This window comes from Periplaneta americana, chromosome 14, assembly GCF_040183065.1.
Source record: "Periplaneta americana isolate PAMFEO1 chromosome 14, P.americana_PAMFEO1_priV1, whole genome shotgun sequence".
NCBI classification, from domain to species: Eukaryota; Metazoa; Arthropoda; class Insecta; order Blattodea; family Blattidae; genus Periplaneta; species Periplaneta americana.
The window spans coordinates 100782703-100808744 of record NC_091130.1 but is presented as its reverse complement, the minus strand read 5'-3'; positions in this window follow the sequence as shown (position 1 = coordinate 100808744).

The following is a 26042-nucleotide window of genomic DNA, read 5'->3' as shown; positions in this document are numbered from 1 at the left end:
CTCTTTTATAGATTAGGTACAGAATTATTTCAACATAAGTTACTAGTACGAAGGACGAAACTGGTAATTGGAATTAAGTACAATATTCTATAGTGCAATAAAATGCACAAAAGAACTGAAGCCTGTATCGAAATGAATGGCCAACATTTTCAAAAATGCGTTCATATATCCATATTATGATTATTTTTCAATTTAACTCCATTCTCTATATTCTACGCTAATGTGCTATAAACAGTATAATAATACACTGCATAATGAATACGTCCGCATGGATAGTTCAGTTCGTGAGTAAAAACACTTACTTACTTACTTACTAACTGGCTTTTAAGGAACCCGGAGGTTCATTGCCGCCCTCACATAAGCCCGCCATTGGTCCCTATCCTGAGCAAGATTAATCCAGTCTCTACCATCATATCCTACCTCCCTCAAATCCATTTTAATATTATCTTCCCATCTACGTCTCGGCCTCCCCAAAGGTCTTTTGCCCTTCGGCCTCTCAACTAACACTCTATATGCATTTCTGAATGCACCCATACGTGCTACATGTCCTGCCCATCACAAACGTCTGGATTTTATGGTCCTAATTATGTCAGGTGAAGTATAAAATGCGTGCAGCTCTGGAGTGAAAACACTAATTATTATTAATACAGAACTGTCTTTTGATTAAACAAAAACCTAATGAAAATTATCAAACTCAAAATCGCAATATTTTCTAGTTTACGTAAATAGATGAACTACTTTTCTTTCCTCCTATACCTAGTAAAGTGATTTGTTTGTATTTTACGCTAGTATCATCGAAGTCCAGTCGTGAAAGGGGGGTAGTAAACGGTGTTTCCGGTTCTCACCCGTTAATCCAAAGGTATAGCCAGGTTGATATTGGAAATGTTAGTAAAAATAAAATGATGTCCCTGTACAACAGATGTAGTTTTTTGTGAGTAGGACCTGCCAGGATCTCTATCACTATCTTCTGACTCCATTGCCACTATATCAGTTCAGAACCTATCACAATGACACCTGATATCTTAATGCCCGTGCACTACCACGAAACACGAATGGCAGAAGCAAGTACTACAGTATAACAGGGTGATCCTTGTTCCTTTGCATGCACAAAATAGGCCCATAATTTGAACATATTTATTTCATTTTTCTGTTATGAGGTTCTCAAAACTTTATAACCAACTTATGAATTATTACATGCTTATGTGGCAACAATAATTATGTTTGTGCGACATCGTGCGTATTTGCTTGCTTTCCGCACAAAACCAATACGCGTTAAGTGTGAAATATCACATTCAGTATTCCCAACGTAACACACATAACAATTAACCTCTTCTTACCGCTTAAGCGCCATATTCATTCTACTGCTTTAGGCTTTTAACATATATTTAGAGACGTTTGACATAGTAATAATTATAAATTGGAAACTTACCACTGCAATTTCACCTAAATTGCACTGTTAATTATTGTTTTTAAATATTTGCAAAAATTAAGTAAACTCTACAACACCACAAAAGTTACTGTATTTGTAATGCAAGTAACATTAAGGAAGCCGTGAAAAAATCAACAAGGATACAGATGCCGATGTTATTACTGCAATATGTTATATAATTTTCTTAAAGTATTAAAATGAAAAATAAATCATTACATAACCTTACTGTTTGTTTTATGTTCGCATTTATAGACTGGGGAAAAAAAAGACAGACGTATATCACGGCCTTCTGGAATATAGTAAGCACAGAAAACTTTTTATAGGAACAATGTTGAAGATAGATATTTTTGTTTTTAAAAGTTGCCGTCATTGAACACAAACCAAGATGGAGATTTCATTGCAACTAATTAGAAATTCCTCTTTCAGGTATGTAATAAACGATCTTCGCACAAAATAATGCACGATACACGAGCGGTATGTTTGTTTTCATGTTCTCGGAAATTAAAAAAAGCTCAACTACGTTTCGCCTTTTCAGTCTTTTCCTCGAACATGAAAACATCAACATACCGCTCTTGTAACGCATGTTACACTTGACACTTGAGACTATTGAGAGGATTGGAGAGACCATTTCTGTTAGATATTTGGAAATAAAGAAAGCAATGTTTATCAGCATCATTTTTGAATAGCTCCAAGTAATGGACACTATGTGATTTATTGTCGCTATAATAATGTTTTCCAAAATGAAGTTGTCATGTAGCCGGGACCTGGAGACATAGGCGAGCAATAGGATAGTAGTTAAGTATAACATTTGGGTTGCATTCATAAAGTATTGATTATTCAATCTATCTTAAGTAAGAAGCAATTAATTGCAATCAGTTTCGACCTGATATTTAGATAGATATTATACTTATTTTTAACTGAAACCAATAGAAATATATTTTGCGACAGTCGACTATACAGTACTACGTGCTACGTGCAGAAACTACTTTAAGTGTATAAGTGAAAAATACCCGTAATACTGTATAAATGTGAGTGTGTATAAAGCCAGTCGGCTCAGTCGGTTAAGGCGCTTGCCTGCCGGTCTGAAGTTGCGTTCGGTCGCGGGTTCGATCCCCGCTTAGATTGATTATCTGGTTGGGAATTTTACTGAGGTTTTTTTTTCCCGACCGTAAGGTGAATGCCAAGAAATATATGGCGAATCGTCGGCCTCATCTCGTTATCACCAATCTCATCGACGTTAAATAACCTCGTTGTTGATACAGCGTCGTTAAATAACAGACTAAAATAGGCCTATATATAAAATTTGAAATGTCGTAAATTGTAATAAACGTTTGAAATCCCCCTTTTTTGACATGTTTTGTCCTCTTTGTCGACAGGATTGTACATTTTGCGTACTATCAGTGGATTGGATCGTACGTGACATCAAATTATCGCATTTGTACGATCCAGATCGTACGGTTGGCAACATTTGTTCAACACACAATCCAGTAACAAATTAAGAATTCGTACCTTACAATAGAGATGGAACGATATATAGGTTTTTACGAAATACCGATATTTTTTTCGATATATCGATATCGAAATTTTAATTAAATATATCGGATACTATATCGGTTTCTCTCATAAATTTTTCGTTTTTAAAGGAATTATTATCATTATCAACAACAACAAAATTCACAGTAGACAACTCCGATAAATAATTCCCTGAGAGATGCCGCTAATCATGGTGGATAGTTAAATAATAATAGTTTAAATATTCAATCCAGTCAATGCCTTGCTCTGATTGGCTGAACTGGAATTCGAATTCAAACTTCGTAATATGCACTGATGCGGGAGGTTTATATAATACTGTTTTAGTATTAATGTTTTCCAAGGCAGGAGCAATTGCAGAGTGGACATCATTATGAAATTGTTTAAATGCGAATAAAACATTACTTTATAAATGCAAAGTTTGACGATATTATGAAAATCATAGAAGTGCCCTGGCACTGCTTGGTCCCGACAAATAATATCCTGCACCCTCCATGCCGAAAATAGCATTATATTTGTGTCCTGGATTGAATTCTATATAAAATTAGAATAAGTAAAACCTGTTCCAGTAACAAATACTGAATCATTTAGAGTTCACTTAACTCTTTCTCATTGTATTCTTTTAAGCTCACCTTACTTCCACCAAAATTTTTTATTTCGTTTAGAAAATGCATAATATGACATTGAAAAAGTATTTTTAGTCGTTACAATTGTATATATGCTTTTGATTATTATGATAACTTCAGCGTTAATAAACAACATCAAAATTTAAGGAAGTATGTGATATTCCATTATAAATTACGGAGAAACTGCAGTTAGTGTCCCGCAAGAAATTTTTCTAAGTCCAATGATGTGACACTGCGCATGCGCAAGACACAGACAAGTAAAGGAGCTACCACACCATAGATAAAGCTAGTGCACCAACATTAACATGTACGTAAACCGTTTTAGCAGGTACATTTCACAATAGCTGAGGCTCAACATAACAAATGGCGGCAGTTATATTGCATCGTTTATGCCGTTTTCTCCAAAGTTAGTTAAACTTGGGATAAATTAAACCCGTTCAACTTCACTATTTAGTTTAAAAATGCTTCCATTTTCTCCATAAATTTCTGGCAGCCCACCCGTTTAAATTAATGTTGGCACTTGATGCTCATGGCTTCTCATGTGTTGGCTATACTGAACAACTAGCCAATCAGAGCCAAGATTACTGATGGCGCGTCGATACAGCTGCACATACTGAAATCAACATGTCAGCTGTTTACATAGAATTAATGCTATAATCAAATCAACGCGAATAAGGAAGAAATGCAACTAATAGTTTCACAAATAAATAAATCATTTATACCCATGTGAAGTGTTTTGTATCATTTAATCAGCCGTTTTCTTGAATTAATTGGAAAGCATTCTCGATTCCACTTTTCTCTGATAGGCAAGGTCGTACAATAACTTGTGTCTTGTGTTAATGTGCATTATCTGGTGGCATATGTGGATCCATTTTAATATAAAAATTTATTTTCTTTAGTTTATTCCTTGGCTTTCCCTCCGAAAATCATGATCTCCATTAATTTCAAGAAGGCAACTTCCAGTTTTTAACGTGTTCGGTAACCCACTAAATTAGGCCTACCTGATGTACCCAGGATCTTGATAATTCTAAGGGAAATAGCTTTTATTTTTAACGTTGTAATATGTGACCTAATCTAGTTATGTAATATTCACAGCCCCTAATTTATAATTGGCTAGAATGCGCAAATACACAGAGCAAGGGAGCTAGAGAAAGTATTTTAAGTTAGGATGTTGAAATAATTGTTAAATACATGCTCAATAAAAATGAATATTTGTAAATAATGTAATAAAAAGAGCCTTTCGTTTGGTGAATTGGCACAATTATTGTTTCACATTTTTGTTTGGTAATAGAAGCGATAAAGTTAAAGAAAGAGGTTAGGGTGCCAACATTTGCTATGTCCAGTTTTCCAGTGGTCTAAACCCAGGGCCTAAATATTCATAATAGGTGTCATCCTCTTGTATTATTTTTATTTCAGTAAACGTTTGGTTTCATTATATGATTGCTTCATCGTCCATTATGAATTCTGATCAGATTATCATAAGCTTATTAACATACACTGTAAGGTCCTGTGTTCAGACATGGAGAATTCAGGGAAAAGAAGTAAGAATTTTAGTCCAGTAGAAATTGATTTGCTGCTCTCTTTAGTTAGTACAAATAAAGATAGATTAGAATGTAAGAAAATCGATAGTGTATCTTTAAAAGGCAAAGAGCTAGCAGAAAATTTCAATGAAATTAGTGGAACTATAGTGATGGTAAGAAATTGGAATATATTAAAGGGGAACTATGAAAACCTCAAAAAGACCTGTAAAAGGAGATTTTCCGAAGAAAAAAAATTAATATCAGGTGCAGGTGAAGTCCCATATCAACAGAACTTAGTAACAACTGATATTAAAATAAAAGAGATTATTGGCACAATACAACTTGAGGGGTTACCATCTGTATGTGACTTAGATTGTACTGGCCAGTCATCACTACTCGCATCTGTGGAGCACCCATCTGCAAACATTGGAAAAGCCCAATTTCCTCCTCAAATCCAATCAATTCAAAATTCCAATGTAACACCTTTTTCATCTGTGAATCTGTACAGTCTGTAGCTTCTGAATCCCAAGGATTTGTCGCAGGTGATGATTCAAATCCCACTGATCAGGCAATTGAAGATATACCAATAATAACTCAGGATAATATTCAAATCAATGAAGTAGAAGCCATTCCATGTAGCAGTCAGTTCAGTATTAGGGCCCTGAGGAAACCTACTTCCACTCCACTCCGAGTAAAGAAGAAAAGACCATCACTAGACAGTTCATTGGCAGGAAAGAAACTTATGGCATAATCGCAAGAAAAACAATAAGTTTTGCACTTACAAAAGCAAGCAAATTTAGTTCCAAAGGATGGAGCATGAATTTAAAGTACAGGTAACATATATGAAAGAAGAACATACAGTGAAGATGGAACTCACAGAACTTTATATAAAAAATAAGGAGTTTGATCATGAAATGAAAAGAAGAATTTTGAACTTGATGTTAGGAATAGGGAATTTGACCTTAATCAAACAGCTAACTGAAATCACAAAGTTCTGAAGTAGTTATGGTGTTTATTTTGTTCAAGTCTATATGTTCTTTTTTATTTAAGTTAAAAAATTTAATCTAACATATTAAATTACTTTAGATACCGGTAAATTATATATTTAAAGGCAGTATTGATAACTTCAGTTTTGTAGTGGTCCTAATATGTTATGATGTTATTTTGATGTTTTCATAATGTCATTCGGTTTATATCATTCACTGTATTAATAATACCATAATCAACATATCACAATAACAACCCTACATTAACAAAACAACATGGAACTTTAAGAAAGCGAATTGAAAAAGATTTACAACAGAACTCGACGAACACCTCAAGCTCAACACACCACTAATGGAAAATATAAACTCAAATAGATTGAACAAATATTTCTGTGAATCTCTTCTTAAAATTCCAAAAAAGTACATTCCACGAGGCAAACCAAAAAAATACACCCCATTCTCGACAGAAAACCTGAATTTATTGAAACAAGATAGAGATAAAGCAAGAACTAAAGCAGAACATAGCAAAACACCAGAAGATACTCAAGATTGGAGGAAGAAGACTCCAATTCTTAAAAAAGCAATCATAACAGCAAAAAAGAACAGTTTCAATAAATTTATTGAAAATATTAATTACAGAACCGATAGCGCTAGAACATATAAATTTCTGAAGAATATTTCCAATATACAGGAAAATACTAGCCAAAATATTATTCATAATAACAAAACACTAACAGATAGTAGAGATATAGCAAACGCATTTAATAAACACTACTCAAACTCTCACAGATTACATCCCAATATCAAAAAACTGACAAATTTATCAAAAGAGAATTACATAAAAATAATAAAAACAATATTACTAGTACCGAACCTGAAATATTCCATCAAAATTTTACTCCCAAAGAATTAACTATAGCTATACAAAATTAAAAAACCAAGAAATCTCCTGGCCCTGACAACATTCATTCCAAATTTTTTAAACATCTGGGGGAAAAAGCCAAGTCTGTACTTTTATCCATTTTCAATTTATCACGGAACACCTCAATTCCTGCAGCTTGGAAAAAAGCAATCATTGTACCAATTCACAGAAAAGGGAAACCTGCTCATGATGTTAATAGTTATTGACCAATAGCACTATTAAGCATGATAGCAAAAACCATGGATTCCATGATCTCCAACAGATTAACTTGGTAGGCCTATTTAGAATCCCAAAATCTTTTATCACCAAGACAAGCCGGCTTTCGACAACTACACTCTACCAATGAAGAAGTCATACGCCTCGGCCAAGAAATATGGCAATATTTATTGACTTTCAGTTAGCATATGACTCTGTTTGGAGAAATAAATTATTACTAAAACTCCAGAAATTACGTATCTCCAGCAATATGTTCAGATGGATATCAGAATTCCTTAGTCAAAGATTCATTGCCACTTAATTCAATAATTCACTTTATAGTTACAGACAAACATATCGAGGTCTACCTCAGGGCGCTGTCCTCAGCACAACTTTATTCAATATTTATATAAATGACTTACCCTCCCTATTAGAGGAATCAAACATGAAAACAGCACTATTTTCAGATGATATAGTTTTGTGGACTTCCGGATCTTACAGACATAGAGACAAAATTCAAAATTCTGCTCTTAAAGCTCTAAATCAACTACATGAATGGAATACATCAAATTTAATGACACTCAATTTAAGCAAAAGTAACTACCAAATATTTTCACTCGATAAAAAAGAAAGAGAATTCAATATCAAATACAATGGCCAACACCTTCCTAGGACTTATGAATCCAAATATCTTGGAGTTATTTTCGATAATAAGTTAACATGGAGCAACCATTTGAAATACATTTCTGAAAAAGCTCGTAAAAGATTCTCCCTTCTAAAAAGACTAACAGGAAAGAAATGGTGATGCTCTAGGAACACTTTGAACAATACATACATACTGCGGACATACTGCGAAGAAATTTTAATTACTTCACCTTTCATAAACGACATAGAATATGTTCAAAACCAAGCTCTCAGACTCATTACTGGTGGAATGAAAACAACTCCAATAGATTCTATGAGATTCCTCACTAATATTAACAGTATCAAAATGACAATAGAAGAAAAAGCACTGATTCAATATGAAAAACTTATCAGAATATCAGGAAACAATTGGCATTCATACAGTCCTCTCTGTAGATTGAAAACTCAAAAAAGTTACATATCCATTGTTCAAGAATTAAAACAGAAAATCAATATCCCGAATTTAAAAGAAAACTTATAAATTAAACCAAACCCTTTAACTCTATTAAATATAGAATATAATCTAAATTTAACAGAAGAAATACTGAAATCGGATGTAAACAATGAAATACTGAAACAATTATCTTTAGAGACAATTAATATTAGGTACCCTCCACAAAACTGGCTTCATTTATACACCGACGGATCCATGATCTCCAGAGAACAAGGTGCCAGTGCAGGTGTTACGTGCTGTCTCTTCTCACTTTATAGATCACTTGGACATGGAACAAGTTTTTATGGTGAAATCATTGCAATAAGTGAATGTCTCAGGAATCTTCTATGCCACATCAATAAATTTAGGTATGCAGTTATATTGTCAGACTCCAAAACAGCTATTCTATCAATAGTCTCTAAACACACACCTTCATCTCAAACAGCTGAAATAACTAAAATGCTCTCTCAATTAATATCACTCAATAAAAGAATCGTATTTCAATGGATACCGTCCCATTGTGGAATCATGGGAAACGAGAATGCGGATGCTTTAGCAAAGAAGGGCTGCACTGCTACTTACTAAATCTACGTATTACTCTGTGAAGAGATTTATTAAATCTACATACTTAGACTTCAACAAACAAAATTTGATAACACAATCCCAAGGGAAAAAATGGAACTCTTTGCATCAAAATCCACAGTTAATTCCCTATTTGCCACGAAAATAGTCTGTAGCTGCATTTAGATTGGCAACAGGCCATGATTGTTTGGCTAAACACCTGCATAGAATTGGAATATATCAGTCCCCTAACTGCCCATTGTGCAACTCAAACCAAGACATGGATTCGGAACACCTCAAAATCTGTGCTTCATTGGCGTCATGATAATATCTTTGAAAAATATTGGAGTGCAAAAGGTCAAATGACTTTATTGTCAAACGCCTGGCATTAGAAAACAACAACAACATATCACATCAGGTTATCATGCTACTTAAAACAGAAGATATTTAAATTTATGTAGCTTCTTAAATAATTGAATAACAAGTTAATCAGTAGGAGTTTAACTTAATTCCAATTGGAAAACGAAATTTATTGCATGTTATCACCTATCACATAATTGGCATATGGCATATTTATAATATAGTAATAATACATAAGAAAAAACCGTAGGCCTAGGCCTAATTATAACATGACATCAAAATGTTCGTAAATCAAATGTTAGTTTCATTTCTAATTATTTTAATAGACATCAACATAATATGAAATATACAGTATATTCTCTCCAGCTAATTTATTAAATGTTAGAAAATAAACACACTGCATATTTCAAGTAAGTAGTTACTTTCTGTCATTGAAATCCGACATTAATATAATTTTGATACAAATGCAGATATATTTCAACCTGTAACATCACTGCGTAATTAAAATAAAGTGGAACTTTTACATAAATTGTGACTACACTATAATGTGTTAAAATATTTGTGTATCAGCAGTAATATTTTATACATCACAGGTACAGTTAAGTCATGTCATCATTAGATTCTATATTAAGGAGGTTGTGTTGCATCTAAAGCTACATTACACAAGATAATATGTCAAGTTAAAAAAAAATAACAATTTTAGGCTTAATAATTATGGTGTAAGTTACTGGTACTGTTAATTTTCAGTGAAGTAAAGTTATAATACTTTTGAAAATATCCAAGTTTAACATGAATAATAAATAATGTTACAAGTACTACAGTGAATGAAACTTACTTTATGTTAATTTCGTCCCTTTGTTTCACTGATTCACAAACAAATTTTAGTCATGAACGTACTGATGGATAAGGTGCTGGTAATGCTTAATTTCCAGTGAAGTAAAGTTATAATATACTTTTGAAAATATGCAAGTTTAACATGAATAATAAACAATGTTACGTGTACTGCAGTGAATGACTTATTTTATGCTAATTTAATCTCTTCCTTCACTGGTTCACCAACAAATCATGGAAGTACTGATGAATAAGGTGGTTTCGCCCTGACACTATTTTCTGCTACATTTGGGTGGTTGTTAGATGCTTGAGGGAAGTTATGCACAGCGTTAATGGCATCCAACTGGTCATCAGTAACAGGAGGTATATTTTCATTCTCATTGCAAGCTATATTGTGTAAAATAGCTGTTGCCACAATTACACTTTGAATTCTGTCCAATTTTACCATGATTCCAGTAGCTAAAACAGGAAATCTTCTTTTCTATTCCCCATAGCTCCTCTCTACTGGACTTCTAGTCCTTATGATGGCCTCCTGAAAAAGTTGTTCCTCTGGCGTGTGTGTAATTGTCAGTGGTGTAATGATATAATTTTGTACAGCATATCCATTATCTCCAACTAGAATGGCTGCACCAAATTCTCCATCTTGAAATCGCCTCTTAATTCTTGAAGAATTAAAAATATGTGAGTCATGAGATGAGCCTGGCCACCTAGCCACAATGTCTCGAATCAACAAGGAAGAATCAGACACAGTTTGCACATTAATTGAAAAAAAATCCTTGAGATTTCTGAAGATTTCTGCATCTCCTCCACTTGGTGATTGTATTTTCGCATGTGTTCTGTCAGTTGGACTTATATAGTTAGGATCTGAGAGTACAAAGAGTGAACTGAAAGTACAGAGAGTGGACTGAAAGGACAAACCGTGGACTGAGAGGACAGAGAGGAGCCTGGGAGGATAGATAGAGCACTGAGGGATAGGGAATAAGCTAAGAGAACAAGAGGGAACAGAGACTGAACTGAGTGACAAGAAGGTGGAGAGCGAGGATGGTGAGTAGACTGAGAGGACAGAGAGTAGACGGAGGGGACAGAGAGTAGACTGAGAGGAAAGGAAATGGACTGAGAGGACAGAAAGTGGACAGAGATTACAGAGAGTGAATTGAGAGTACAGAGAGTAGACTGAGGGGCAGAGAATGGAATGAAGGGACAGAGTGTACTGAGACGACAGGGAGAGGACTCAGACAACAGTGTGTAGCCTGAGAGGATAGGGAGTGGACTGAGAGGATAGGGAATGAGCAAGAGGAGTGGGAATGAGCTAAGAGAACAGAGAGTGAACTGAGAGAAAAGAGAGTGGACACAGAGAATGTTGAGTAAATTGAGAGAGCAGAGAGTGGACTGAGAGGACAGAGAAGGGGCAGAGATTACAGAGAGTGAATTGAGAGTACATTGTGTGGATTGAAAGGACGGAAAGTGATACAAAGAAAACTGAGAGGATGGAGTGAGCTGAGGAGAAAAAGAGTGAACTGAGAAGAGGCAGATTGGACCGAGAGGAGAGGGAGAGAGGGAGAGGGAGAGAGAGAGAGAGAGAGAGAGAGGACTGAGGTAGTAGAACAGGGAAAGGAAACAGAGTGGACCGATATTAAAGAGAGAGTACTGAAATTACAGTGAGTGAGCACAGAGAGGACTGAGAGGAAAGAATTCTGAATCGCAGTTTCCCCAGTTCATTCTCAGTCTTCTCTATATCATCTTTGTCCTCTCAGTTCACTCTCTGTACACTCAATCCACTCTTAGTTTTTCACCCCACTCTGTCCTCTCAGTCTACTCTCTGTCACCCGAGTCCGTATTCTGTACTCTCTGTCCTCTAGATCCACACTGTGTCTCCTTTCTGTTCTCTCAGTCCACTCTCTGTCACCTCAGTCTACTCTCTGTCCCTTCCCTGTTCTCTCAGATCACTCTCTGTCCTATTAGTCCACTCTTTGTCTTCTCAGCCCATTCTCTGTCCTCTCAGTCCACTCTCTGTCTTCACTCTGTCCTCTGAGTCCACACTCTGTGCTCTCAGTACACTCTCTGTTCTCTCAGTCATCTCTATCCTCTCTGTCCATTCTCTCTTCTCTCAGTTCACTCTCTGGTCCCTCTCTATTCTTTTGGTTCCCTCGCTATCCCCACAGTGCTCCATTTATCCTCTCAGTCTACTCTCTGTCCTCTCAGACCACTTTCTGTTCTCTCAGTCCACTGCCTGTCCTTTCATTCCACTCTCTGTAGGCCTACTCACAGTCCACTTTCTGCACTCTCAGTCCACTCTCTGTACACTCAGTTCACTCTGTCATTTTTGGCCTTCTCTGCCCTCTGCCTTCCCTCTGTCCAATCTGTCTCGTCTCAAAGTTTAGTTCATGAAGGAAAGAGAAGACAGAATAAAATAATGACTGAGAAGACAGTGATGACTGAAATTTAGCGGAAGGGGTTCAGTATGTAAGGTTTTTTTTTTTTTTTTAGATTTAGATTTTCCAGCAATACCCCCATTAATGAATTTTAATTTTAAGAGGCTCGAGCTAAGGAGATAATATGCTCACTAGGTTCAAACTACAGTCCGATATTTAATGGAGGGGGTTCATTATGTATACAAGTTTAGATTTTTCCTGCAATTCTTTATTCCTACAACAAGCAATTATACATTTTCAGGGCTCGAACTCAGGAAGTAATTCCGTCATTGGGTTAAAACTACGGACTGTAATGTGGCGGAAGATTTGAAATTGTGTATACAAGTTTTTAGTTTTTCCTGAAATGTTTTATTCCTTTAATAAAAAATTATACATTTTCGAGGCTCGAACTCAGAGAATAATACCGCCATTGGATTCAAACTATAGACTGTAATTTGGCGGAAGATTTGCATTGTCTATACAAGTTTTTAGATTTTTCCTGCAATTTTTTAGGTCTCTAATAAAGAATTATAAATTTTCGGGGCTCAAACCCAGGATATAATGCCGTCACTGAATCCATACTGCAGACTGTAATTTCGCGGAAATGGAGCATTGCGTGTACATGTTTTTGGACTTTTATATCTATAATGATGAATTATATATTTTCGGGGCTCGAATTCGGCCTTAAATTGGTTCCTATGTTGGCGGTTCCATATATGAACCGTTCCTATTACAAACACAATCTTTGTAATAAGACAGCAGTATTTAACACTCTTTGCGCGTCTTGTATTCTCTGCTCGACTTGCATTAGGCTTTTATCGAGAGGAAGATTGGCATAAGTAACAATTTTCGTTACAGTGGAGGCAGATGAGTTAATGTTGGTAGCGCAAAAAGCGCTAGAAATATGTTGGCTCTCCTTCAGATGTTATAGCATAGAGGGACAAATACTGCAGTTGAGCCTAAATTACTTTCTCCTTCTTTACCTTAGAAGACTTTACTATCCATTATGTCCACAGAGAAAGCTCATTCCTTTAGTGGGTCCTCTTCTAAAAATCAAAGAATAAAATTGTTACAGACCTGAATTAAGAGAAATGGCGAAATATTCTACCACTAATAATTTAATCACAATTAAAAATTACTTTGAATTATGGATTATTAACTTTCACCATACAATTTACCGTCAAGTAAAGTACCTTGGGGAATAATGTCGTGTTAATGTTTGGTATTTTTCAAAGAGAGGTTCAGATATAAACTCACAATATAAAGGTCAAACATATTTTTTATCACACGGACAAGATGCTGATTTGTCAGGAATTCAAGGGCAAAAGGAATTAAGGAATTTATTGTCGTGAACTGAAATTTGACGTTATTTACCATGCTAGTGAGTAAGTATACAGGGTTAGTTAAAAGTCCCGCACCACCTAAATAACCGGAAGTAACTCCAACTCTCTTATTTCAAATGGAACACCCAATATATCATTTTATTTTTGAATAGTACTCATTAAGAGCTTTTCAAACTTGATACTTCCGTACAAATTCAGTGTTACTAAATCAAGGAAACAGAAAAGTGTATCGAATATTAAAATAATAAACGCACCACCTAAATAACTTTCGAAGCATACGGTTCAGTGATATGAAACTTGGTTTGTGAGGATAACCATATGCCTAGAAGTCAATAATGGCATTACAGAGTTTTTTCTACTTCCGGTTTAACCAGAAGTAACTCCAACTCTCTTATTTTAAATGGAACACCCAATATATATTTTTTATTTTGGAATAGTGCTCATTAAGAGCTTTTCAAAAAGTACCCACGCTCGATACTTCTGTACAAATTCAGTGTTCCCTATTTATTGTCAGCTGTTTCTGAAATTCAAATCTGAAAAAGTATAAGTCTCCAGGTATCGATCATATTCCAGCAGAATTAATACAAGAGAGTGGTAGTGCATTACCTAGATAAAAAATTTATAAACTTGTACTTGCTATTTGGGAAAAGGAAATTCTACCAGAACAATGGAAGGAGTCCATAATTGTACCTATTTATAAGAAGGGGGACATGACTGACTGTGGTATCTTTTGAGGAATATCACTTTTGTTGACGTCGTACAAAATTTTGTCCAATATTCTTTTGAGAAGATTAACTCCGTACAGTAAGTAGATGAAATTATTGGAGATCATCAGTGCGGTTTTAGGCGTAATAGATCGACTATTGATAAGATTTTTTTGTATTCGATAGATATTGGAGAAAAAAGGGAGTATAACAGTACAGTACATCAGTCATTAATAGATTTAAAAAAAAGCATACTGCTCGGATAAGAGAGAAGTATTATATGACATTTTTATTGAAGTTGGTATTCCCAAGAAAAACTAGTTCGATTAATTAAACTGTGTGTTAAATGTGGGCAATTACAATAATTATTTATTAATTCATTACATGAAATATTATGTATTACTAAGTGATAATTAAAATAATTAAAATTAAATAAATTAAATAATAATTAAAATTAACGACATTAAATAATAAAAGTGATAATTGAAAATAGAAGCAGAAAGTAAAACCCTAGCAACGCCGAGTGCTTTCAGCTAGTCAGTAATATATTACACTTCAGATATATACAGAAAATTATTCTTCCTCCATACATATCGTCAACATTAATGCGTTGTTTATATTGGACGTCAAGTTAGACCTGCCAGTGATTTGCATTCATTTATTAATTTATTACAACAGGACAAGTTGAGGGAAGTATTTCCATATTCCTTTCTCATTCTTTTATTGTACGTACATTCGTTTCAGAAGTACAAATAATGGCAATAAAACCCAACGTCAATAATAATTATATTGATGGGAATAGAAGGAACTTATTAGTATAGCCACTTTTAATTCGAGGTGAATGTTAAAACATTTCTGTCAATATTTCTACAAATACTTCCCTTTATTTAATGTTATTTTAAGATCTATTTTTGTGCTTAAAATTGTCAGATAAATAGTTAACATTTTTATTCACAAACTTTATAAAATTAAACTGCATAGACATTGTGGCATGAAACATTGATATAGGGCTTTCCGTTACTTGCTGACAGAACATTCTCATTGTTTTATTTCGTGTAGTCTTTAAAACAATATCATATATCATTACATTGGAGCCGACACTAGTTGCAGAATTCCCAAGCTATAACCCCATCGTCCTGTCAGAACCAACAGACAATTGAATAGCTGTAACAGCGCGGAGAGTGCAGCAGATAAGTTATCGCGCTGTTGTGCTATGCGGGATAGTATTACTACGACCCTTGTGGTAGAGAAAACAGAAAGCTATTGCAATAACATAATGTTCTTCCAATACTGAACTATAGACAGTGCCAACGCCAGTTACAGCTATGAACGTACCGATCAGCACAATGTCAACGTAACTTTTAAATTCAACTTTTAATTTATATAGCCTATAAAGCCTACATACAAAACATATGCAAAATATTCATTCATTCATTTATTGTTCTGCCCAAGGGCAGGTCTTTCACTGCAAACCCAGTTTTTTCCAATACTTCCTACTTTCTGCCTTCCTCTTTGTCTCCTCATACGATCAATATACTATCTTAATGTCGTCTATCATCTGATATCTTCTTCTGGCCCCAATTCTTCTGCCGTTCACCATTCCTTCCAGTGCATTTTTCAGTAGGCAATTTCTTCTCATCCATTGACCTAACCAATTTCTTTTCCTCTTCCTGATCAGTTTGAGCATCATTCCTTCTTCACCCACTCTTTCCAGTACAGCTTAGTTTCTTATTCTGTCTGTCCACTTCACAGGTTCCATTATTTTTCATATCAAATATGCTTATAATATATACGGTATAGCCTATTACTAAATCAGAAACGTGTTTCCAAACAAAATAAAATTGTAAGCTGAACCAGTAGTTGTGGCAAATGTCACGTAGTAAAATATTAATTACAGTATAAATCAAATTCTCTCTTTTTAATTTACTTCATTAACGACACTGTATCAACCACTGGTTTTATAGGTCGATGAAATCAATCGAGTTTGTGAGTTTGGACTTAACTTCTATGCCACTGAAAGATTTACTTTCTCATGCCTTTTCTCTGTCTCTGGTTTTGCTCCTGGTTCCAATTTTATATATATATATATATATATATATATACTAGTGGCTTGTGCAGCAAATGCTGCAAACTAAGTTCATAAGATGTTCAAATAAAAATTGTTCAGATTTATTTTCAATGAATAATACCAGATATTTTGAAAGTTATTTACTTCCATAATAGTGAAACGTACTCCCTCTGAATGGTTTTTTATATGCCAAATACTTTTCCGTGAACCTATCCGTCTTCAGTTCTTGAGTTTCAATGCAAAATCGCAAGTAACAATGTCAGAGCGATCAGCGAGTTTTTCATATGGGAGTAATGCAGTAGCTATTTCTGGTAATTGCGGATTGTAGGTGAAAGTTAAGAAAATTTAATGTTTGTCATGCTTTGAACAAAAGACTTGGGATCTTGGTATAGCTGCACATGTTTCGTGAACTACCCTGAAATGTAGAGGGCAGAATCAGATTTCCCCACTAAGAGATCTTGCTGCTGTGATCGGGAGACTACAAAATCTTGTAGGCCTCTTATTTTATCAGTAAATAATACCTTTTGGTCTTTTCTTAGGAATTGTAATTTTTGCGCTTCCTCCAGACAATACCGATCTACCAAATACTGCTGGATTAATTTGTGTAACAATGAATGTTATCCCGTATATTTTCTGTAATATAGGCTGTTGTGAGGAATCTATTGCTGACATGCGGAAAATGAGGCGAATGATTTGTCAGAGCTGTAGAATCTTATATGCGCCATAAATAAAATTGTCCATCGTAAATCGTTAGCAGTTTCAGTGTTTCATTCGTTGCTGGTTGCGGGAAATAAACGTACTCAACACGGCACCAAAAAGTGAAATGGCCTCCTACTTTCCCTACAACAAAAATTTGGAAGCGATCACAAATCTAATCGATTAAACCAAAGAGATATGAAATTAATTTTGATGTAGTTTAAAGATGCAGCTAAAATAGGAAGCAAGACTCATTACTACTAAGGAAAATTAGAGAATGAGACATTTAAATATCTATATCACACTGCCATTAAATATATGAAAAATATCCTCACTACTTGATTAATAACTATAAAAGTATTTCATTTTTAATAATAATATTGTTACCTTACGAAAGTTTTATAGTTTTCAGTAACATATATACATATATATATATATGTATGTATATATATATATATATATATATATATATATATATGTATGTATAACCGTTATTCAGTAAATTATAGAAATGTAGATCTAATGTAAAATATTCTTTCTCTGCGTCTACTTACTTAAAAAGCCAAAAGGTTTCACTTTCATATCATCAGTATACCATTATGTGCTGCATTAACTATAATAATATTTCATTTTTAATGGTAATAATGTCATCAAACATTCTTAAGTTTTGTACTTCTTAATATCCAATACACAGCTGTACTCGGAAAACTACAGACCAGAAAATTAGACCTGTAAATTATTTTGGTTATAAAAAAATTACACAAATGAAGATCGACATATTGGCATTATGATGTGAAAAATCTGAGCCATCTGAACTCAATGTCAACAATCCTGTAGGTCATGGCCTTCGTGTAATAGTCTATTGTTTATTGTAGTGTGTGTTTTGTTTTATTCTAAAATGCAATTAATTAGTTCTCAAAACTGACGAAAGATACATTTTGGAAAATAGGAAAATGATGTAGGAAAATTGACATTTCACTGAAAACTACTATTTTTGTCAAAAACTTTGGGTTCCAATCTTCAAAATGAGGGGTCATTTATTAAAATCCGTTCAACCGTTTCCCGTAATTTCCATTACCAGTTCAAATTATATATATATATATATATATATATATATATATATATATATATATATATACTAGTGGCTTGTGCAGCAAATGCTGCAAACTAAGTTCATTACACGTTGAAATAAAATTTTTCAGATTTATTTTCAATGAAGAATACCAGACATTTTGAAAGCTATTTTCTTCCATAATAGTAAAATATACCCCCTCTGAATGTTTTTATGCCAAATACTTTTTCTTGGACTTATCTGCCTTCAGTTTTTGAGTTTCAACGCGAAGACGCAAGTAACAATGTCAGTACGTTCAGTGGGCTTTTCATGTGGGAGTAAAGAATAGCTATTTCAGGTCATTGTGCATTGTAAGTGAAAGTTAAAAAAAGTCAGGTTTGCTTTGTTCTCGGACAATAGACATAGCATCTTAGTGTAGCTGCTGCATGTAGAGCTTGAAATGTAGAGGGTAAAATCATTTTATCTTGCTAAGAGATATTGCTGAAATGATCAGGAGACTTCAAAATGTTGTAGGCCTCTTATTTTACAGTAAGTAATACCTTTTGGTCTTTCCTTAGGAAATGTAATTTTTGCGCTCTCTCGAGCCAATACTGAAGAGAATGACCCATATAAATATCTACACCACACCGCCAATAACTTTATGAAAAAGACCCAACCCCACTTGATTAATAACTATGAAAATATTTGCTTTTAATAACAATATTATTCTTTTACGTAAGTTTTGTATGTTCATTTGTAAAATATCCGCCACTCAGTAAATTATGGAAGTGATCTAATTTAAGATATTCTCTACATCTACTTATATAACCCAAAAAGTTTCACTTTCATATCATCAATATAGCATTAATATGTATAATTAATGAAAAATAGTCACATCATGGTATTAACTATAATAATATTTCATTTCTAATGGTAATAATGTTATCAAACCAACTCAAGTGTTGTAGATTTTAATATTCAATACACAGCTGTACTCAGAAAATTACACATCGCAAAATCAGACCTGTAAATTATTTTAGCAAGTCTTGAAGTTTTAATAACCTATTGAATTTGAACTCTAAATATGTCAGCAATCTTGCAGGTCATGGCCTTCGTGTAATAACCTATTGTTTATTGTAGTGTGTGTTTTGTTTTATTCTGAAATCACGACCGACTGCTAAAATGGAATTAGTTTTCAAAACTGACGAAAGATGGACTTTGGAAAATAGGAAAATTACGTAGGAAAACTAACGCTTTAGTAAAAGTTACTATTTTTCTGAAAATCCTTGGATGCCAAGATTCAAAATGAGGGTCCATTCATTAAAAACCGTTCAGCCGTTTTCCCGTAATTTCCATTACCAGTTCAAATTATATATATAGATAGAAGATAGATATAGTGATTTTTCCGAAACTATTGGACGAATTTTATTCATTTGCAAAACTTAATAAACTAATAGTACGTAATGCATATGTAAAAATATAACGAATATGTATTTTAAAAACGGGAAAAAATTGATATTATTTTAAAGTAGGTTATAATGGTTTTCTCCAGAGTAAAATTATTACTATTATATAAAGTAGGCTATACTGAGTTTCTCCAAGCCAAAATTACTATTGTTTTAAAGTAGGCTATAATGATTTCTCCAGCATTAAATTTCTATTATTTTAAAGTAGGTTATAATGATTTTTCCAGCTCAAAATTGCTATTGTTTTAAAGCAGGCTATAATGATTTTCTTTAGGACAAATATGCTATTATTTTAGAGTGGGATATATTTATTTTCTCTAGGAAAAATTATCATTATTTAAAGTAAGCTATAATGATTTTCTATATGGAAATATCTGATATTATTTTAAAGTAGGTTATAATGATTTTCTCCAGCACAAAATTGCTATTGTTTGAAATATGCAATAATAAATCGGCTATTACAAATCGGCTATTACTTTAAAGTAGGATATATTTAATTTTCTCCAGGAAAAATTACCATTTTTTTTAAGTAGGCTATAATGATTTTCTCCAGCACAAAATTTATAATATTTTAAAGTAGGCTACAATGATTTTCTCCAGCATAAAATTTATAATATTTTAAAGTCGGCTATAATGATTTTCTCCACCACAAAATTTATAATGTTTTAAAGTACGCTATAATGATTTTGTCCAGCATAAAATTTATAATATTTTAAATTAAGCTATAATGTTTTTCTCCAGCACAAAATTGCTATTTTTTTAAAGTATGCTATAATGATTTTCTCCAGGATAAATACAGGATAAGAGAGGGCGAATAGGTCCATCTGGCGAATCGGGCCAATTTTTAGAAAATAGTAATTAATATCAGACCCATCGACACTGATTTGTAAGGTGCTCTATCTTATCGGTTACTTTATAATTCCTTAACAGCTGATAGAACTGGAATCGCGCGAAAATAGTCTTTCTTTCTTTGTGAAAAAAATCATTTTTCGCAGGAGGAAGGAGTTATAAGAGGTAATACAGCTGTTTTTAAAATACTACACAATATTCTTACTATTGTACAGTGTGAATACAGTTTAGAATCTTGTTCTGTGTGAGATAATAAGTAAAACTGATACAGAGATTCTTGTTTGGGTGGTGAGTGGACGTCTGCCTCATTAGTCAGTGCTGCCAACTGTTGAAATAAGTTACTTAACCATTTCGGGTGAATCGGCATGCTCTGAGAAAATAAAATAATTAAGTATAAATTACTAATTAATCTCTAAAAGCCTACTGATAGTTCTGTGGCATTTGTCTATGATTAATGATTCGACTTTCTCGGACATTGTCCGTTGTTTGATATATTAGAAATACACAATGCTCCGGGAGTTGGGTCTACTCTCCTATTCAGGTGTTTATCGTGATACTGATAGTTTTTGTTATATTTATTTATTTATTTTTTTTTAATTTAAATATACAGAATAAAGAATATAATTACAAACGAGAGAAATAGAAATAAAATAATAAAATCAATATAAAAAGGAGATACAGTAGTATTAACAAAATTTGAGACCGAATGAGCAGCGCTTGTGTTCGGTCGCAGTTCAGATATAATATTAATAGGCTTACAAGAGAATATAAAATAAAATAAAATAGGAAATAAAATTAAAATTTCAGTTACAGAAATCATATACCTAATACAATATTAATATAAGAGAAATATAGAAAATAAAAAATAAATAAATACATAAATAAATAAAATAGGAACTAACATTTAAATTACAGCGGCAATGGAATTATATAATATAATACTAACACTAGAGAAGAATAATATCGCACGTGAAAAGTAGGGGATAATTTATATATATGTATATATATATGTACATATATATATTTCAAAATTATTGAATACAAATATAATATAGGTTGATTAATTCATACACATAGGCTATAAATTTATTAAATCAAATTGAGGATATTAACACGTTTCTAATTTTCTTGTTATATGTTAGTGGGTTACATGTCAGAAGTTCTGGGTGTAATTTAGCTAAAGCATTGTACAACCGAGGGCCAAAATTAATGCTATGCTTTAGACCAGCATATGTGAGACATTTAGGTTCTACTAATGTTGAATTAATATTTCGTCTTGTATCATAATTATGTGTCTGTAATATAAACTTATTACGTTTTTTATGATAAAATTTTAACAGCGTATACTTATAAATTTCTTCAATATTAAATACATTAAATTGAGAATAAATTAATTTCGTTGGATAATCGAAACGTTTCTTCAAACAAATTTTAATTATTCGTTTTTTGTAGTAAATTTAACGGACTAAGATTAATTTTTGGACTTCCGCCCCAAACAATTATACCATATTGAAAGAGGTGATTTTGAGGTGATTAAACATTAGTACAGTCCGCTAATAATTCGGTGGTCTAGTGGTTAACGTAGTATTAAAGAGTTTCAGGCTTAAATCCCTGCCTTCGCTAACCTCATGAAAATTACAAAAAAAAAAAAAATCTAAGAATTGCCAGTATCACGAAAAGAGTTAAAGACATGAGCAGAATCAAGTCTCGAAACGTCGTAAATTTATAATATAGATCAGGCAATAGACACCGTCCAAAATCTAATTTATTTCGGGGTTTTGTACTATTATCTTAAATTTCGTAGAATTTGAAGTCTATAATTTTTACGCGTCAATTGTTTTGTTTTTTCTTCATGTAATATCTAGTGTTTGTAATAATGTTAATTATTGTAAAATTAATTAAAAAGTAATAAAAAATACTAAATATATATGATAGGTATGAATAAAGCGTGTTTTGTCATAATTCCACATTCCTCGAAGTGGTCCCTTTCACCCATCTATGTGGACCTATTCACCCATACGATGTCGGTCCAATAGGACCATGCAGTATGTTGACTTGGTTCAGAACAGCATTTAACATTTGATAGCAACGAATTTAAGTTTAATATGGGAGAGAGAGGAAGAAACAGGCTACTTAACTAGAGTATAGTTGAAACTGAGAAACTTAACTGGTTCGCATTGCAGACAATTTTTCATGTGATCTTATTCACCCCCTCTTATCCTATTTCAAAGTAGGCTATACTTATTTTGCTCCAGGAGAAAATAACCATTATATTACAGTAGGTTATAATGATTTTCTCCAGCACAAAATTTATATTATTTTAAAATAGGCTATAATGATTTTCTGCAGGACAAAGTTACTATTGTTTTAATATACGAAATAATAATTATTCAGTGTTTTAATGCTAGTTGGGAGGCCTGAGGAAAAAAGACCTTTGGGGAGGCCGAGACGTAGATGGGAAGATAATATTAAAATGGATTTGAGGGAGGTGGGATTTTATGATAGAGACTGGATTAATCTTGCTCAGGATAGGAACCAATGGCGGGCTTACGTGAGGACAGTAATGAACCTCCGGGTTCCTTAAAAGCCAGTAAGTAATAATTATTATTTTCAGCACAAAATAATCATTATTTTAATGCTATTATTTTTTTTAAGTAGGCTATAATGATTTGATGCAGGACAAAATTAAAATATATATATTTTTAAGTAGGCTATAATGATTTTTCTAGGACTAAATTACCATTATTTTAGAGTAAGCAAAAATGATTTTCTCAAGGACATAATTACTATTATTTTAAAGTAGTCTACAACGATTTTCGCCAGTACAAAATTGCTATTATTTTAAAGTATTCTACAATGATTTTCTCTTTAAATCATACAGCCTTATATTTGAAAGCTACTTGGTGCATAGAATTAAATTATATTAGACCTGTCTTCGAATCGAAAAATTAAAAAAAAAAATAAATAAATGTTAAGGAAATATAATATAGTGTTACGTAATAGTACATTATGCAACGAGCCTATAATGGTAGTAATTAAGACGCGAGTATGTTTATGAAACGAGCGCAAGCGACTTTCATAATTTTCATACGATCGTCTTAATTACCATTATAGGCAAGTTTCATACGACTTTTTATGCTCGACTATATTTCTTCTAACTTGAAATTATTCATAAGTATTCATGTTATTCTTAACTGACTGGGGAGCGGAACTGACCTTGTGCAATATCTCGTAAATTGTGAGATGTGCGCAGACGCGAAAGTATTGATTTTTTCCGAGAAAGAAATGTCATTGACCTTGATATATATTCTAGAGAGTAAAATAAACATTAATCTTGATATAACCTTGAAATTGATTTAGACATTGAAAAATGAGATGACAAATTGAATTTATTTAAATATAATTTACAATCAACGCTAATTATTACAGTAACAGAACATAGCTTTCTGCGACAGTATTGGATTTCCAGCCCCCGTGAAGTTTCGCTAGTTGTCTTTCGATTGCATTTCCGAGAATAATCGATACTTGCGCTTTCATATTGCTAAAATGGTGTTTTCTGATTGGTGGAACACCTGAACTTTAATGAATAGGTGTATTTTAATGAGGCTACCAGGTGTATAATTCCTACATTTCGGCATGGTCATGCATAAAGATTTTAGTAACCATATATGTTTACGAGACTGACGCTCCAGCAAACGTCCCACATTGTGTACGATAATGTCATACGCAGTATTGTTGTTCACTAGTACTTCATGTAGCTATGCAAATTTCTAACAATTATTTCTTAATGTTCGATACCATTAGTAAAGCAGACGCTTGTACAGACTCTTATTATGTTCATTTCGATTATTGTGACGCTTTATTCAGTGATCTCAGGGTGGATTTATCCCAGAAACTGCAACGTGTTCATAATGCGTGTGTTCCTTTCAATTCTAATGTCCGCTACTACGATCACATTTCGCCTTCTTTCGATAAATTATTGTAGCTAAAGTTAAATGAAAGGAGAAAGGTACATTCCCTTTGTCTCTTATACCGAATTTTGCACACCTCTACTCCCTCTTATTTATCTGTCCGATTCCACAGTCTTTCTCGGTATCATAACTTAAATACTCGGTCACAATATTATAACACGCTAGAAATACCACTCCACACATCATCTCTTTATTCTTCATCTTTCACTGTTGCTACTTCTCGTCACTGGAATTCTCTGCCGCCTGAAATCAAGGGCTGCCGAACTTTAATTTCTTTTAAATGTAAGTTAGAAAAATATCTCAAGATGAGTTGCTAGACCTAACGCATTGCAAAAATTTATGGAATGTGTTCCACTGTATTTATTTATTTTTTCTTATTTTTATTGTGTAATCATGTAAATCATGTTCATTTATCTCTTAAAGGTTGACGCTCACTGGCACGAACCGACCGGAACGGAAATCTACAGCAGTCCGTCTTCCGCGGAAGCTCTGACGCTCATTGCTCGGAATATTCCGGTACAGTCGACAGGCAGTCTGGTTCAATCATGGAGTGGGATGCTAGTTCCGAAGATTATTTTATTTTACTGAGTCTTTAGCTGATGAGCAGGGAACGGATTTATATGGACTAAAAATATATGAAATATGTAAATATATATGTAGTTATTTTTACCAAAATATGGAATTAAATATGGATTTTTACCAAAATATGGAATTAAATATGGACTTAAAATTATAAAAAAATGACTATGTACGTTAAATATTGGTACATTTTAATCAAACTAAACAAAAAATATAATGGACGTACCTTATCTTCCAATGTAGTTTCAACAAAACACAATTTTTATTGTCTGTTACCATAACAATAGGTTACAAACATTTCTTTCAAGTGCTGAAAAGTGAATCTTCTTCTATTGTCTCTGAGGATAGATTTATACTGACTAAAAGAGCGTTCGACGTCACAAGAAGTAACTGGTACATAATTCAATTTCACAATGTCTGCTGGGGATAAGTCCAAGTTAATCTTCACTGTTGATTCACCACTCATCACAGCAACAACCTTTTGTAGTTCTTCATATCCAGGGTTTTTTGAAAGTACAGTGTCCACCTTAGCTCTTACTGCATCTGCAACTTTACCTCTACCACGATTCAGTTGTTCCACAGTACTATTTATAATTTCAAAACTTTCAGATAGTGAAAGGTGCCTATTTTGGAGACTTTTGAGCGTTTTTATGATGCATGAAAATGTATGCTGAATGTGAGCTAAGTCATTCTTCACACTTATGTCACAGGTAACTGTTTTCGCAGTATCAATTGAGACTGCATCTTCAGAGTCCAATGCAAGGAGAACATTGTTAATAGAGTCTATATGTTCGGCATAATATTCAACTGCTTCTAGCCATGTACCC